Consider the following 16,306-nt stretch of genomic DNA (forward strand, 5'->3'; position numbering starts at 1 on the left):
GGTTCTCCAGAACCCACGTCGCATTTTGCTTTCGGCTTCTTGTATGCATTTGTTGAGCAATGTTGGGTGCCTGATCCCCTTACTAGGCTGGGATCTCATTGAGGACAGCTCATGTATGAGCTCAACTTGGAGCATCCAAGCAGAGCACCAAACACAGAAGATATTTATTAATAATAATAATAATAGCTAGCACTTACAAAGTGCCTTAAAGCTGGTGGCATACTTAATTTTATCCCTTTTTATTCCCACAGCAATTTTGGGAGATAGGTGCTATTATTATCCCCACTTTACAGAGGAGGAAACTGAGGCAGACAGAGGTTAAGTGACTTGCTCAGAGTAATAGTAGGAAAGTGTCTGAGGCTGGATTTGAACTCAGGTCTTAACTGACTCCAAGTCCAACATTCACACTTAATCAAGTATTTGTCGTACACTTTGTCTACACTGCTTCCCAAAGTCCATCCCTCATGTTAGTTTGAACCCAGCCTATTATCATAGGCCATATGTGACCAGAAGTGGCAAACCCACCTTTCATGATATGAGCATTTACTGCCCAATGTGGAGAAAGCTGGGGGTGTACAGAAAGGAGGAGGAAGGATCACACTAAGCCTGAATGAGGTTGAGTCTGCATTGTTGTAGATCCTTCCATTGTGGGTCAAGTTATAATTCAGATTCCTACAGCATAGACAACAGAATCAACAAGGAAACAGAGTCTGGTAGGATGAGACTGGCACCAGACCTGGGATGGAGAGGCAGCCCTGAGGCAGATCTGGGGGCTGCTGGAGATACCTACAGGACCCAGATTCCAGGGAGCGTTGGACCAACACTGGATGAGCTCTAAGGTTGCTTCCATGTGAGGCAGGCCAGATCATACAAGCTATATAGCCCTGGTAAGTCACTTCACTCCTGAGCTCCAGAATGTTCTTCCAGAAAATGGGGAACTACAACCCTTCCATGACCAAGCTCACTAGATTGTTGTTTGGGAAAGGCTTTGTAAAGCTTAGCAAAAAAAACCTCTCCCAAATGTGACTTGTTATCATTTTCCTCATCCTTTCCAACTCTTTTGGGCCATCTCCAAATAGTCCCTAGGGTCAAGTGTATCCTCTGGCAGCCAATTGTTTTCCCAGGTTGGCTTCCAAAGGCTCCATATGCAAATGCCCCGTTTACAGATACCTGGAGATCCGGCCTGAACAAAAAATCTGCAGCCAAAATGCCTGTGCTACAGGAAAGGCCTAATCACATGCACCCTGGGGCTCTCCTGAGCCTTTGTTCCCAGCAGCTCTCAGGGCTCGACAAACATTATCTCATTAATCAAACAGCACATTCCTGGCCCCAGGATCCTGGGGTGGGTGCTGAGGAGGGTCAGCGGTTCCCTTCTGGAGAGGACAGACTGTTACATGAAGACTGTTGGGGGCTGGGAGGGAAGGGGGAGGAACCTTACATCTGTCTCAGGATTCAAGTCACATCACAAATCATGTCCTCTATCAAAATTTTTTTCCAGGGATCTAATTCCCTATGTGTCACTCCTTGACCAGATACTAGCAATGAAATGGTACCACTTGAGGGTCTGGAGAAAAGGGGCAATCGGTCGTTAGTTGTCCAAAGAGGAAGATGGAAAAACCAAGTCCATAGCTCTGGTGAGGAGGCAGAGAGCCCAACCTGGTTGAGCCAGGCTCTGTACCCCAGAGCTACTCTAGAAAGCGTCACACAGATTATTGCACATGGGGGAGCGCATGTCCCCAAGATGTGGTACAGGATAGCTGAGGGACTGATGAAGTAGAATAAGGAACAAGGACGAGGAAGCTCGAAGTATGTGTTGGTAGTTGGGGAGAAACTGTCCTGGGATAAATGAGGTGGCATCAGATGATCCCACCTGCTGTAGTGAGAAGACTGATAAATTTGGAGTCATTGATCGAGTTGGGATCCTAGCCCTTTTGCGTGCTACCCATCAGACCATGAGCAAGCTGGGCCTTGGTGGTCTCATCTGTTAAATGAGATGCTTGGACTAGATGGCTTCCTAGGACTCTTCTGGTTTTAAACCTAGGATTCTACAATCAAGAAAATGAGTGTCATCTATCCTATAGGCTTGCATTTCCTCTTGGCTGGAAAACTGAAACGGCCGTATCTCCATACTTTTCATCAATTCGTCCTCTACATAAATGCCAAAATAATCCCTCACTGAAGCAAAGCTCCAATTGATCCTACTGGAAGGCAATGAGAAAAAAGTACCACTAGAAAATGTGAGCTATTAGGATGATTTGTGTGGGTCATTAGGATTTCCTAAGCCCTTTCTTTCTACATTGTACTCCTCGGAGCTCAGTAGTAATTATTTCCCTCATTTTATAGAGAAGAAACTGAGGCTCAGAGAAGTGACTTGCCCAGGGTCACACCATCCAGAGGACTGAGATACACGACTCCAACCTATATCTTCTATGCCATACTGTCTCTTGGTCCTTTGTCTTGTTTTATATTATACAATTCCCATTTTCCTCTGGAAGAAGCATGTGTACCTCCTGAACTCTGGAGGCAGAAACAGGGCCAGGTTCTCTTTCCAAAGTTGTCCAATTCAAATCAATGCAGTTTAACCAATATTTGTTAACCATATGATTGGGGGGGGGGGCTGTGGTAAACAGCAACAATAATCAGAAAATACAATGTTTAAGGAGAGAGAAATCACTGCAGTAATCAGGAACAGCTTCACAAAGAACAAATGTACTGAGCTGAGACTTGAAGGAAGAGAAATATCCGAGCAGGGGAGAACAAGGCTGGAGGGATTTCTGGCACGAGGGACAGCCTAGATAGAGGTGTAAAGACAGGAGATGGAGTTCCAAACAGCCAGGAGGTCGATGTGATGTAACAAAGACCGTGCAAGGGAGTAAAGGGAAACATGGGGGGAAAGTCCATTGGAACCAGCCTGGGAAGGGCCTTAAAGTCAGGGCTAAGAAATTTGTATTTTGTCCTAGAGGCAAAAGGAAAACCATGAAGGCTTTTGAGACAACTAGGTACTAGATAGAGTGCCAGGGCTGATGCCAAGAAGAACGGAGTTCAAATATAGCCTTGCTTACCAGCCGTGTGACTCTAGGCAAGTCATGTAACTTCTGCTTGCCTCAGTTTCCTCAATTGTAAAATGGGGATAGTAACAGCATTTACTTCCTAGAGTTGCTGTGAGGACCAAATGAGAGAAGCTTCTCCCCTTGCCTCCCTCCTTTCCTTCCTTCTAAGCTGAGTAGTAATTATGTTCAGATCTGTGCCTTAGAAATACAAATTTAGCAGTTGGAGGGTAGAATTGGAGGATTTCTTAGAGACGGTGGTAGGCAGGAACAGAGAGGCCAGAGAGAAGGCTAGGGCCGGCCCTAAGGTGGTGGCTGTGTCACTGGAATGCAGGAGTTGAATGAGAGCTGTCTGTTATTGCCGGCAACTAATTGGCTACATAGAGAGACCAAGAGCAAAGCCAGAGGCCAAGCTGATTTGGAGGATGGGCCTGGAAGGATAGCGGTGGCCTCAACAGAAACAAGGAAGTTGGGTTGAGCAGGGGAGGCAAAGTTTTGTTTCAGACATACTGAAGCTGTGGCTGGGATGTCCAAGTGGATGCCAAGCTGTCCGTTGGCAGTGTGGGACTGGAGCTCAAGAGAGAGATCTGGGGCTGGATATGTGGATTTCAGAGCCACCTGCAGAGTTATGGGGGCTGATGGGATTGACAAGGGAGAGAAAGAGAAAAGAAGAGAGGAGAGGAGAGTGAGCCCAGGGCAGAGCCCGCTCTGGGGATACCCACTCAATAAGCAGGAGACTAGCATGATGGGCTAGTAAAGCGGACTGAGCGGAAGCTGTCAGGGATGCAGGGAAAAGACTAGAACAAAGAAGAGTCTTCACAAAGCAAAGAAAGGAAAGAATATGGAGGAGGGGAGTCGAAACAGTGTCAAAAGGTCAAGGAGGCTGAGGACAAAGAAGAGACCAGTTAAGAGATCACTGGTGACCTTAGAGAAACCAGTTTCATTTGAGTGCTAAGACAAGAAAAGTAGAAAGAAAGGCAAAAATGTGGCTATAGCCAAGATATTCTCAAAAGGCCTTTTATTTGGAGAACAGAATGATAGATATAGACCTTTGAGGCCACCTCATCTAATTCCCTCACTATTCAGCAAAAGAAAAAGAAATGATGCAACTTGACTGAGACATCACATGGCTCCTTAGTGACAGATGCAGGGCTGGAACGCAGCTCTCCTCCTGGGTTCCTCTCCAGTGGCTACTTCCAGTTCTCCCAGGATTTCAGCCAAGTTCAGGGATCTGAGTCCAACCAAACCTTTCTCCAAGTAAGGCCAACCCAGTCTGTCACATGAGGATTCACGCCATGGTCTTGGCCTCTCTAAAGATGGAGCTGAAAGTCAGGGAAAGAAACTATCCTCTTCCTCTTAGGAAAATGGTGAGACGGAACTAAAGGTGGCCAGCCTAGTGCCCCCTCTTTAACCAACATCCATCACTGGCAGATCATAGGGAGACCTCGCTTGGGGTTTTTCCTTACAGACCTGACTCTATCCCACGAGCAACAGGCTCTGGGGAAAAGATCTGGGTCCGAGGCCTGCTTTTGTGTGATCGCAGGCAAGTCACATTGCCTCTCTGAGCCCATTTCTTCATGTGTAAACGAGAAATATTAACACCTAGCCTCCCAGCTTGACAGAGGTTACGTGAGAACTGACTAAGCCAATATGTGTGTGAAAACACTTGGTAAATTATAAAATGTGATTCATATCACCCTTGCGTGAATGTAATATATATCATACACAAATATAAAATATACTCCATAATAAAAGTGAACATTTCTATAGCTATTTTAATTTGTATTTCATGGGGCAGCTAGGCTAGGTGACAAATTCCTGAGTTTAAATCTGCCCTCTGACACTTACCAGCAGGGTGACCCTGGGCAAGTCATGTCACCCAATTTGCCTCAGTTTCCCCATCTGTAAAATGAGTGGCAGAAGAAAATGGCAAACCGCTCTGGTGCCTTTGCCAGGAAAACGCAAACGGGCTCACAAAGGGTCAGACGTGACTGAAAAACTACTCAGCAACAACCGCCATCGTAAAGTGTTTTATGTATCTCATTCAATCCCGATCCTGTGAGGCAAGAACTATTATTATCTCGGTTTTATAAATGGGGAAACTGAGGTTGAGACAGGTCACACATCTGGTAGGCAGTATTCAAATTCAGAGGTGCATGTGTGTGTACGTTGTTCCGTGGTTTCATCCTTATGGGCCAATTCCTAGGAGGAGAGGCACTTCTTTCGCCAACATAGCCTGTTACCTTCCCTGAAACTGTGCAACTTCACGCTTGACTGGAAGCGGTACCTTGCTGAGTCACTCAGCAACTGGGTGGCAGAGGCAGAGCTCGGGCTCACGGCTTCCTGGCCCCAAGGCTGACCCAATGGCCACCTCTGCCTCAGTGCCATCTGTCCTCACCCCAGAAAAATCAGCGCAAGGCGCCAAGGAGGCACTTTAATGACTATTATTGTGAAGCAACAGACTGCAGGGAAGACGGATTGGCAAAGCCGCCCAGTTGGAGAGAGGAAGAGGAGCCTTGCTTGGCGTGAGAGGATGACAAAGGAGCAGGCAGCCAGGTTTCCACCAGGATTCCGTGTTGTGGGTTTGTGCTGCGAAGGGCCCCCGTTGTAATGCACTTCCTCCGAGGAGAAGACTAAAGGTTGCTATGGGAACCCAGGCTCAGCATCTTCCGCCTTGGGTGAATGTGTAAATGTTGGGTAAGTGAAGATTTTGCATTAATCACTTGCTATCCTTCAGCGTGGAATGCAAACAATTCTCTTGTAACAAATGAGTCTCTTAACCAAGCTCACAGCTCATTAAAATGTAACATTTGTGAATGCACAGTTTGTTCCCTGCCATAATTCCTGCATTTGGCAATTATTCTGCTGCCACCCGGCCTCCCACCCCCAGATGAGAGAGGGCCATCCTATAGAAAGGAATGCATCTTCCAGGGAGAAATGAATGTCCTGGCTGCTGGGAAAACAGACTTCGCTGTCCCTGGCCAGAGAGGCCAAGAAGATGGACCGGATCCCAGGATTGGAGCTGGAAGGGCCTTTGGGGTCTGTTGGACAGGGGAGGAAACTGAGGCTCAGGAAGGAAAAGAGAGCACGTGAGCTCAGGGAGTCTTCTCTATCCTCCATGCAGAATCAAAGGCCCCCATACGTGAGGTGGTCAATTGGCCAAGTGTCTGCTTTTATTGGGGGGATTGTCTCAAAAAAAGATTACTGCCTCACAATGTGGGGAGAGGAGGCAGGAGGGTCCCAGGGTGCTCTCTGGGCCCTGCCACTAACTTCTTGTGTGACCTAAAGCAAGTATCTTTCCCCCTCCAGACCCTGCTTCCCTCCTCTGTGAAAGGAGGGGGTCAAACTAAAATCTAGAATGTTTGAACGGGAGGGCACCTTAGGGAGCACATGGCACAATTCCCTCCTTTCACAGACAAAAGAAACTCCAGCAAGTTAAGGGACTTGACCAAGACCACACAGCTAGGAAATGGTAAAGCTCACTGACTGCTAAAGGTCAGGACTGAACCTTTAGAGGCCATGTAGACCCTCCTCCCTAGGGCACTTCACAGCTGCCAGAACTGAGGTCTCAGGGCAGCAAGAGATTTACCCAAGGCCACCTGGGTAGTAAATAATAGAGGTGGAATTTGAACAGAGATCCTCTGACTCTAGAGCCTGTGCTCTTCCCACTGAACCACACTTCTTCCTAGAGAAAACAAAAATATCATCAGAGCTTTGCAGGGAAGCAGCCTCAGATGTGGAATCATGACCTAGGCTGAACCCAGATTCCAGCAATTAGCAGCTGCCAGTCTCTGGGCATATTTAATTTTTCAGAGTCTGTTCTGTTAGCTCATCTCTAAAATGGGCCCAATCATTGCCATACTTCTTAGAAACCATTAAAAGGCAAACCTTAAACAGTGATAGAAATGAGAAATATTCTGCCTAAGAACCTTCGGTTAATTGATGGTATGACCTTGGACAAGTCACTTTCCTCCCCTCCTCAGTTTTTTCCTCTGTGAAATGAAGGATTTAGACAAGATGTCCTATGGAGTCCTTTCAATGACAGATGGGTCCTTCAGCATCTGGTGTAGTTGACACCCTATCCAATGCCTTTCCTATGGTCAGTTGGCACCCAAAGCACTTGTGGATGCCTATCTCAGCCCAAACAAGCATGGCCTTTGGCCGTTGCTGTCACACAGGGCTGGCCCCTTGGCCATCATTTCAACAACTCTCTACGGCTGTTTTAACAACCCACAACACCTACAGAGAACGGCTGGGCCATTACCAGAGGTTCTCCACAGGAATGGGGAAGCCCCGGCCCTTGGCCATCGCTGAGGCAGGCAAATATTTTTGGAATTAGTAACACTTGCAATTTCTATGTCGAGAACGTACAAAGCTTCCACCTCACTGAGGACAGCTCCAAGCAGGAAAATGTGAAAGGGTGGCCACAAGCACGGTGGCATAGGTGAAGGAAAAGGGGAAATGAAGTCAAAGGTCCCGGGTTCAAATTCTGGTTAGCCTTCCAAGCTGTAACAGTGACTTTTTAAAATAGGCACGACTTAGGGGCAGCTGGGTGGCTCAGTGGATTGAGAGCCAGGCCTGGAGATGGGAGGTCCTGGGTTCAAATATGACCTCAGACACTTCCCTGGGCAAGTCACAACCCCCATTGCCCAGTCCTTAAGGATCTTCTACCTTGGAACCAATACACAATATTGATTCCAAGATGGAAGGTGAGAGTTTAAAAAATTAAACATGACTTAGAAATAAGCAAACTGAGGATCTGAGAAGGATCTTACTTGTCCCAAGCTCCTCAGCTAGTTAAAGAACCTTAGACATGTTTTGATCCACTGAGGCAGTAAACCAAAAGGGAAAGCCCTTCTGCCTCAGTGGATCAAAACAGAGCTAAGATTCTGTCAGTTAAATGGCAGCCACTACATCCAGGTGGCACAGCAATGGCTGTTGCAGGGTGGAAGAAGGCTTCTTCTTTTTGGTAGGTCCTGGGGATTCAGCAGGGAGAATTGAGCTGAGTAATCTTCCTGCATAGCTAATGAAAAATACATTATGCATCAGAATTCCTGTACCAAAGACCCAGGGGGGTGGGGCACATGTGTTGTTGTCTGTGGAAACAGATCTGCTGAGACTGTCGAGGTTATCACGTGAGAGCCTTTCATTTTCCAGAAGAGAAAACTGAGGCCCCCAGAAGTTATCTGACTGAATGCAAGATCAGAGCTCAGAAATGGAGCAGAGTAGAGCCCACAGCCTAAGGCCAGATGGAGAGGCCCCTTCACCTTTTGGGGACTAGATGACCTCTGAGGCCCCCTTCAGTTCCCAATCTAAGTCCTAAGTCCTTTACTTCCCTCTGAGCCTCAGTTTCCTCCTGTGTAAGATGGGGGTTAAACTAGATCAGAAGTATGAAACTTGGACTCACAAAACCTTCTGGGGACCAAACCAAATTAAACCACAATTGGAAAAAGTGTAACAAGACAAAAATACAATATAGGAAATGCTAATTTGTGGTTTACTAAGTCTATATGCTGCCCAGCAAGGATCGCCTCTTCTACCTCTAGCCACAGGTTCCCAAGTCCCTTCAGCTCCCTGGGCCTCAGTTTCTCCCTCTGAAAAGTGAAAGTGTTGAACTGGATGCATCTGAAATCCCTTCTAGCTCTAAATCCAGGCTACCAGTATCACCTTTTTCTCCCAACAGGCAATGTTTCAGGTCTAAAAGCATCATATGAGTCAATGAAATTGGACAAGTCGATGTGTACATACCACAAGGAACTCTTGGTCTAGCCGGGAAGATGACACACGTAGACAAAGATGGTGACAAGCCCGATCAAAGAAGAGCCTTGAGAAAAAGAACTGACTACTTGTTGAGGGGGCCCTTGAAAGGAGGGCAAGCAGAGCTTTGGAGGGGCAGAGTAAAGCGCCTAGGCCCAGCCCATACAAAGGCAGGAGAAGAAAGAATAGGCCTGGATTGCTTGGCTGGACTGCAGAGTCCAAGAAAGGAAGTCATGGCTGATAATTTCACAAAGGTAAATGGGAGAGATTCAATTGTCCCTCTGAAGAGCTGGCAGGTTGTTGCCCAAGAGCTGCCTCAACTGCCGTCCAGAGTCCTCTCCAGTTTTTGCACAGGTGCCAACATCCTGGCACCTGGGATATCTGGCTGGCCAGTGATTGGTGCCCCTAAAAGAGACTGATATTGTTTTCACAATATGGTAGAGTGAGGCATGGACCTGGAGTAGAAAGACCCAGGGATTGGAGTCACAGCATCTCAGAGTTAGATGAGACCTTAGACAATTCAATTCCCTCCTTGGACAGAGAAGGAAAATGAAACCCAGAAAGGGCCACTTAGGGAGTGGAGGAAGTGGTGGTCATTTCTAAAACCCCAACAATTTAAGATAAGCCTAGAGAAAGAACTGGGGGCACATAGGTGGCGCCATAGTGCATATAGCGCTGGGCCAGGAGTCAAGAAGACTCATCTTCCCAAGTTCAAATCTGGTCTCAGCCACTTACTGATTGTGTGACCATGGGCAAGTCACTTCACCCTATTGTCCTCCGTTTCCTCATTTGTCAAATGAGCAAGAGAAAGAAATGGGAAACCACATCAAGTTATTATTCATGAAGGCAACTGCTCAGTGACCTCCATTTACAGAAAACCCCAAATGGGGTCACAAAGAATCGGATACAACTGAACAACAACAGATATAAAATTAGAAACTTTTGTACCGGGGTAAACAATAAAAAACGATACTCTCCGAGCAACTTTTTAGGACACGTGGGGGGCGGGGGTGGCAGCGCATAGACAAGAGAGGCAACAGTCAAGCCATCCGGTAGCTTCCCATTTTAAGTAAAGATTCTTGCTGATTAGGTGCTAAGCTCCCAGATTTCTGCAGCTGGAGGACACCACGCTTGTCAGCACCCTCTAAAATCCTCCACCCTGAGCCATAGCTCCAGTGACTCTTCCCAGTTTCCTACTCCGAATAAACTTATTCCTGATCATGCAAAAGCCTCCAAAATCAGGCAAGTCAGAAGCTACACAAAGGCAGACTGAGCTGCCTATGTAAGAAGGACCCTTCCTAATAGCTCTGGGGACACACAAGCTCTTGTATGGGGCTAGCTCCCCTGGAAGCTCTGGGAAAAAAAGTCTGCATAAACTTGTTAATGATTGGCTTCTGGCAAAGAACTGCTTGTTTAATTTGGTTTATTTTCTTTTTAAAGCCAAAGAGCTTATCTTCACCCAAGGAAGCATTCAAAAGATAGGCCCCTGTTTAGTCCTCTCCAAGAGTTTTCCCCCTTTATAATTTCCCAATTCTGTTCCTCCATCAACCCCAAGTTTGGAACCAAATCTTCCCCAGCTCAGGCCTTAAGCTATGCACCTTTCTCTTCTCCACTGATTAGACAGGGGCTTTTCCTGTGGGGAATGAGGGACTCTGGGAGGACTGGGTTCTTCTGGTAATCCTTTCCCAAGTCTGGGAAGGGAGGAAAGCCTTAAGACTCAGAGAATTCCAAGGGAGGGAGCGAGCTAGCTAGGTAGCAGGAACTCGGGAGGACTCTGAGCTAAGCCCTTCCTTTCTGAGGGGAAGGAAACTGAGGCAGGGAAAAGATAAAGGTCCTGTTCCAGGCTGCCACCAGGAAGCAACAGGACTGGAATTCCACGGAAAACTAAAGCAAAGCAAGTTATTACTAATGATGGCAACGGCTCGGTGGCCTCCATTTACAGAGACTAACATTTAAAGAAAGCTGATTACTGATACAAGGCGACACAAGAAGGGAGAAAAGGAACTCGCTTTGGAGTAGGAAGACTCAGTTTCTTGGATTCCAAGCCTGCCTTTCCTGCTTATTGTTGTGGGTCTCTAGGCAAAGCCATTTTGTTTTTCTGGGCCCAAGAGTCCCAAGGTCTCTTTCAGCCCTAAATCTTCTGACACTATAAAAATCTTGGGGATGCTAAGCAACGACTGGACTCCGATTTAATAAAATACCTTGCTTCAAAGCTCTCTCGTGGATTTAGCCAAAGCTGTGTATAGCACTCTGGGCACTGGCGGGGCAGGGCAGGGGTGGGAGGTGCTCCAACAGAGAAAGAATCTGGGATTCTGTGAAGCCAGCTGCTGTTTGGGATGTCAACCTGGTCTGCTTCTTATTTGAATGAATCCTGCTTGTTAACTCCCTTGCAAAAAGAACCCAAGTCCTAGCACCCTCTGCATCTCAGCACCCAGAGGCAAAGCCTTAGCCCCTCTACCTTAGTTCCATCTATTAGCCAATAGCACAGCCCTGGGTGTTGGCAGACTCTAAGCTTTGGGAGGGAAGGGGAACATCTGGGCTTTGTACCTCCCTCAGTCACTTTACACATTTGTTGAAAGAATGGAACTACAGAAATCTGGGCCTGGGGATGAAACCAGTGAGAGTGCACTGGAGTCGCTCCTGCTGGCTAGAAAGTTTTCCAGGGCTCCATTTACTGTTTTCTTCATTATCTCCACTAAAGGAAGTGACAGAGGAAATGATAATAATGCAGATAAAACTTTCAAGTGTCCAAGCCTCCTTTTTTTTAAACCAAAGATCCAGTTGTTAAATATTTAACAGCTCACTACTTAGAACCAGCCCAGATTATCCCACTCCCTTATTGGAGGGCGAGCAAACTACGGTCCAGTGGGGAATTGTCTCATTCAAGGACACACAATTTCTCACAACTCTACCCATTTAAACAGTTTCAACCTGTCTCCACTCTTAACTTGCTAACACATCTGGTCTGTTATTACAAGCAGCCAAGTAAACCTAAGGCGTTTGGTTCATAGGGCAAGCTGGTTTTCTTCATTCACTCATTTAAGAAATGTTCATTAATGGGGCAGCTGGGTGGCTCAGTGGATGGAGAGCCAAGCCTAGAGGCCAGAGGTCCTGGGTTCAAATCTGGCCTCAGACACTTCCTAGCTGGGTAACCCTGGGCAAGTCACTTCACCCCCACTGCCTAGCCCTTACCACTCTTCTGCCTTGGAATCAATACACAGTAGTGATGGATGGAAGGGAGGAAGGAAGGGAGGGAGGGAGGAAGGGAGATGGACTATCAGACAGACAGACAGGACAGATGGACATGTTTATTAAGCACCTACTCTGTGCAGAGTGCTGTGGGAGATATGTCACCAAACAGTGCCTGGCCTGATGGACTTCTCAGAAGTTTCAAGAAAGCAAAGGCCTCTGGGGGGAATACTTTTTGCTTCAGCAAGTTCTCTCTTTTAGTCTTTCTTCAACCTCTTTCCTCCTAATGCTGCAGGCACAAGTCTTAGGTGGGCCAGGGATCACAGTAAAGGGTCCGAGGCCTCCAAATTTGGTGCCACCAAGGGGAGGCCTTGCCCCAACCAGGCTAACTCCCCCCTTTGTGCTGGTCTGTCCTTTTCAACATGCCTGGTATAGATGGGGCTTCTTCCAGGCTCCTGTCCCCAAATTAGACTTCTCCCTAAAAGCTCGATTTATTAAAGCCCCAATTGGTACCTTTTGCTCCATTTCCTTTTCCAGACCTCCATCATCCCAGCTGTTCTGTGAACTGTTCCTCCGTTCTTAGGAAAAGGTGATTAGAACTGGAGGCCAGCATGTTTGATTAGCTCCAACCAGTTTCTTTGTAGGGAGACAATCTTGCTCATACAGTAAGGAAAGAGAGCACTGCTTTTGATGCACGGTTTCGCCTCTGTTGATACATCCCATTATCCTGTTTGCCTTTCTTACTCGAGCTAGACACTGGGCTGATGGCTTCAAGGATTTTTCTTTAATAACCTCCAAATCCCTCAGCACCTGCTTCCTGCCAGAGAACTTCCCTCTTCACATCAATTTCTCTTCTTTTACCTTTTACTGTGACTTTGGACAGTTAGGCAAAGCAGGCCAGGCCAGGCCAGGCCCCTAAGGAAAAACTGGGGCAATAGCACTTGACCTCATGTCTAATAAGAAACAAGCTCGGGCAAAGGTAATTAACGCACTGTGAGCTTGACCCCCGTGCCATCCATCCTTTCAGAGATAGGGGCTTAGGTGATGGGACTCATTGAGGAGGACCAGAGAAGCTCCCCAAGCATGTCCACTTCAAGACACAATGCCACATGGTTTGGAATTGGGCAAAGAAAGTGAGCCTCCTGTGTGCTTAGTCTTTGACTCAGAGACTTCATTACTGGCCTTATGCTCCCAAGAGGTGTGACTTTGGTTAAGTCAATTAACCTCCATTGGAGCCAGTTTCCTCATCTGACAAATGAAGAGGTTGAACTAGATGGATGGCCTCTGAGGTCCCTCCCTTCCAGCTCTAGAGGAAAGATCCCACAATTTTGTTTATTTCTGGAAGATGGACCAAAATGACCGTAGAGAACACTGCCTATCCCTGTAAAGGCACATCAGAACCCAGGGGTCAGAGGATCCCACATATCTACTTATAGGAGCAGATTTATAGATAAGGTCCAATGGAAGTCAAGGAACCCTCCTGTCTTGGACCCTTACTAGCTCCATAACCCAGGGCAATTCACTTCATCTCTCCTCCCAGTCTCATTTTGCTCCTCAATAAAAGGAGATTAGACTCCAAGGTCCCCTTGAGCCTGTGTGTAATCTTGGGCAAGTTGCTTAATATCTCTGGGCCTATTTTTTCCTCGGTTAGATTGGGGCTAGTCTTGGTGGTTTCCAAGACCTCTTCCAGTCCAAAGCTATGACCCTTTCTGACTATTTTTCCAAGGGCTGGCATTTTCCCCAGGCCCACTGTCTTGCCTCATTTTCCCCCTGGTCCAGGACAGAAAATTGCCCTTTGTGGCTCACATCTCCCAGTCTAGACTCTAGATGAGAAGCCAGTTGATGAAATCCATCTTTTCTGTCTCTCCTTCTCTCTCCCCTTCCCTCTCTCCCTCTCTCTCTCATTTTCTCTGTCTCTCCCTCTTTGTCTGTTTCTACCTCTCCTTCTCTCTCTCTCACTATCTCTCTCTCCTTCTGTCTCTTTCTCCCTATCATTTTCTCTCTCTCTCCTCTCTCTACCTCTGTCTCTCCCTCTCCTTCTCTCACTATCTCTCTCTTCTCACTGTCTTTCTCCCTCTCCTCTATTTCTCTTCTGTCTCTTTCTCACTCTCCTCTCTATCTCTCTCTCCTTCTCTCTGTCTCTTTCTCCCTCTCTCATTTTCTCTCTCTCCTTCTCTCTGTGTCTCTCCCTCTCCTTCTCTCACTATCTCTCTCTTCTCTGCCTCTTTCTCCCTCTCCTCTCTATCTTCTCTTCTCTCTTTCTCCCTCTCCTCTCACTATCTCTCTCTCCCTCTTTCTCTCCCTCTCCTCTCTCACTATCTCTCTCACTCTATTTCTCCCTCTTCTCTCTGTCTCTCCCTCTCCTTCTCTCTCTCCTTCCTCTCTCACACTCTCTCTCTCCCACTATCTCTCTCACTCTTTCTCCCTCTTCTTTCTCTCTCTCTGTCTCTCCCTCTCTGTGTGTCTGTCTCTCCCTCTCCTTCTCTCTCTCCTTCCTCTCTCCCACTCTCTCCCACTATCTCTCTCACTCTGTCTCTTTCTCCCTCTTCTTTTTCTCTCTCCTTCTCTCTCTCTGTCTCTCCCTCTCTGTGTCTCTGTCTCTCCCTCTCCTTCTCTGTCTCTCCCTCCTCTCTCCCACTCTCTGTGTCTCTCCCACTCTCTCTCACTCTCTTTCTCCCTCTCCTTCTCTCTCTCTCACTATCTCTCTCTCCTTCTCTGTCTCTCCCTCTCTGTCTCTGTCTCTCCCTCTCCTTCTCTCTCTCTCCCTCCTCTCTCCCTCTCTCTGTGTCTCTCCCTCTCCTCTCTCTCACTATCTCGCTCACTCTCTCTGTCTCTGTCTCAGATCTCTGTGTGAAGAGCTGGGGTCCCCCCACCAAATATGGATTGAGTTCTCCTGAATCCCCCAGCCCTAAGAGCCTTCTATACCATTTGGTCTTGAACTGCTCCAATGGTGGGGAGGTGTAGCCGCTGGGGACAAGGCAGAGCCATCTGGTAAAGTGAACTGGGGGGCAACAATGGTGAGCCGGAGGGGAGAGCAGGGCAGCGATTTCCACAAACATGTGAAATCCTCTAAACTGCCTGATGTGAGCAGGCAGCTTCCCCACCCAGACAAATGCAGCTCTTGAGTTCTTGAGGATGGGGGGATGGGCAGGTGGGGGTGGGGGTGGGGGTGGGGGGGTTGCCAGGGACAGAGGCGGCAGGCCGCATTTGCATTCAGCTAAGGAGAAATCCATGCAGATCTGGGAAAACAAAAAAATCGAGAAGCACGGAGGCGGCGGCGGCCTGCCCGCCCTAAGCAGCCGGCAGTTTTGCTGGGCTCTTTCCTGTCAAGGTAATGTACTAGAAGTCTTTATTTCTTTCGGCTGGGCCTCTCAGAGGTTCAATCTCCTTCCTGGCTGTTCTCATGCCTTCCCCATCACCTGCTGAGGCCTCGGTGACGGACAGAGCAGACGATCAGCGGGGGACAATTAGCGAGGAGTTCAGACTTTGATCATTTGGCCATATGTGAATACAACAGCTGACCACATGTTTTAAAAGACAACTAACTTAAAAGTATTAACCGAGGGGGGAAGGGGACAAAAACCCCACAAAGGCGCTGCAGATTCGGAAATTTACATTTTAATTATCTGCCACAATGCTGCTGCTTTCAGCTTTCACAAAATATTTAATATTAAAAAAAATTCGCCCAAGCTCGCTCAAAAGGGGGGGGGCTTTGCTCTCTCCACCCCCCCCCCCCACGCACGCACACAGGAAAAGCCCCGCGCTCCCTGGCCAGCAGAGCAGAGCGTTTGAACGGAGGCTTTGGATGGTGATAAATGTCCCCAGTCCATTTCAAAAGGCACATTCCGAACTGGGCTGAGTTGGCGGGAGTTATTAAAGTCAGCTTGGCAGCCCCAAGGCTTTATTGGAACTGGGGTCTTCGCCCAGGGGGAACCCGGGAAGGTCCTGAGCACAGGCAGATGTTTGTGGCGATTAGGCCAACCCCCAGGCAGCCGAGCGGGAACAGGGGGATGCCTCCAAAGGGCCGAGAAGTGGGGAGCTGGTCCGAGGGGGCCCCTGGCCTCTGGGATCCATACAATGAAGGAATGATTTATCATCAGGGCCTGAGATAGAGCTTCCGACTTATCTCTCCCACCTCCGAGGTAATTAACATATTCATGAAATGGTTATTTACTCTCAAATAGGAAGATAATAGAAAAATAACACTAATTGTTTTGACAGCAGTTTACTTAAGAGTTATCTGCAGGAACAAATGCTGCCTTGGTGGCTAGAAGAAGGCAGAAATGGCCCTGCCTTCTGTAAACACTGAGCTC

This window comes from Monodelphis domestica, chromosome X (genome assembly GCF_027887165.1).
Source record: "Monodelphis domestica isolate mMonDom1 chromosome X, mMonDom1.pri, whole genome shotgun sequence".
NCBI lineage: Eukaryota > Metazoa > Chordata > Mammalia > Didelphimorphia > Didelphidae > Monodelphis > Monodelphis domestica.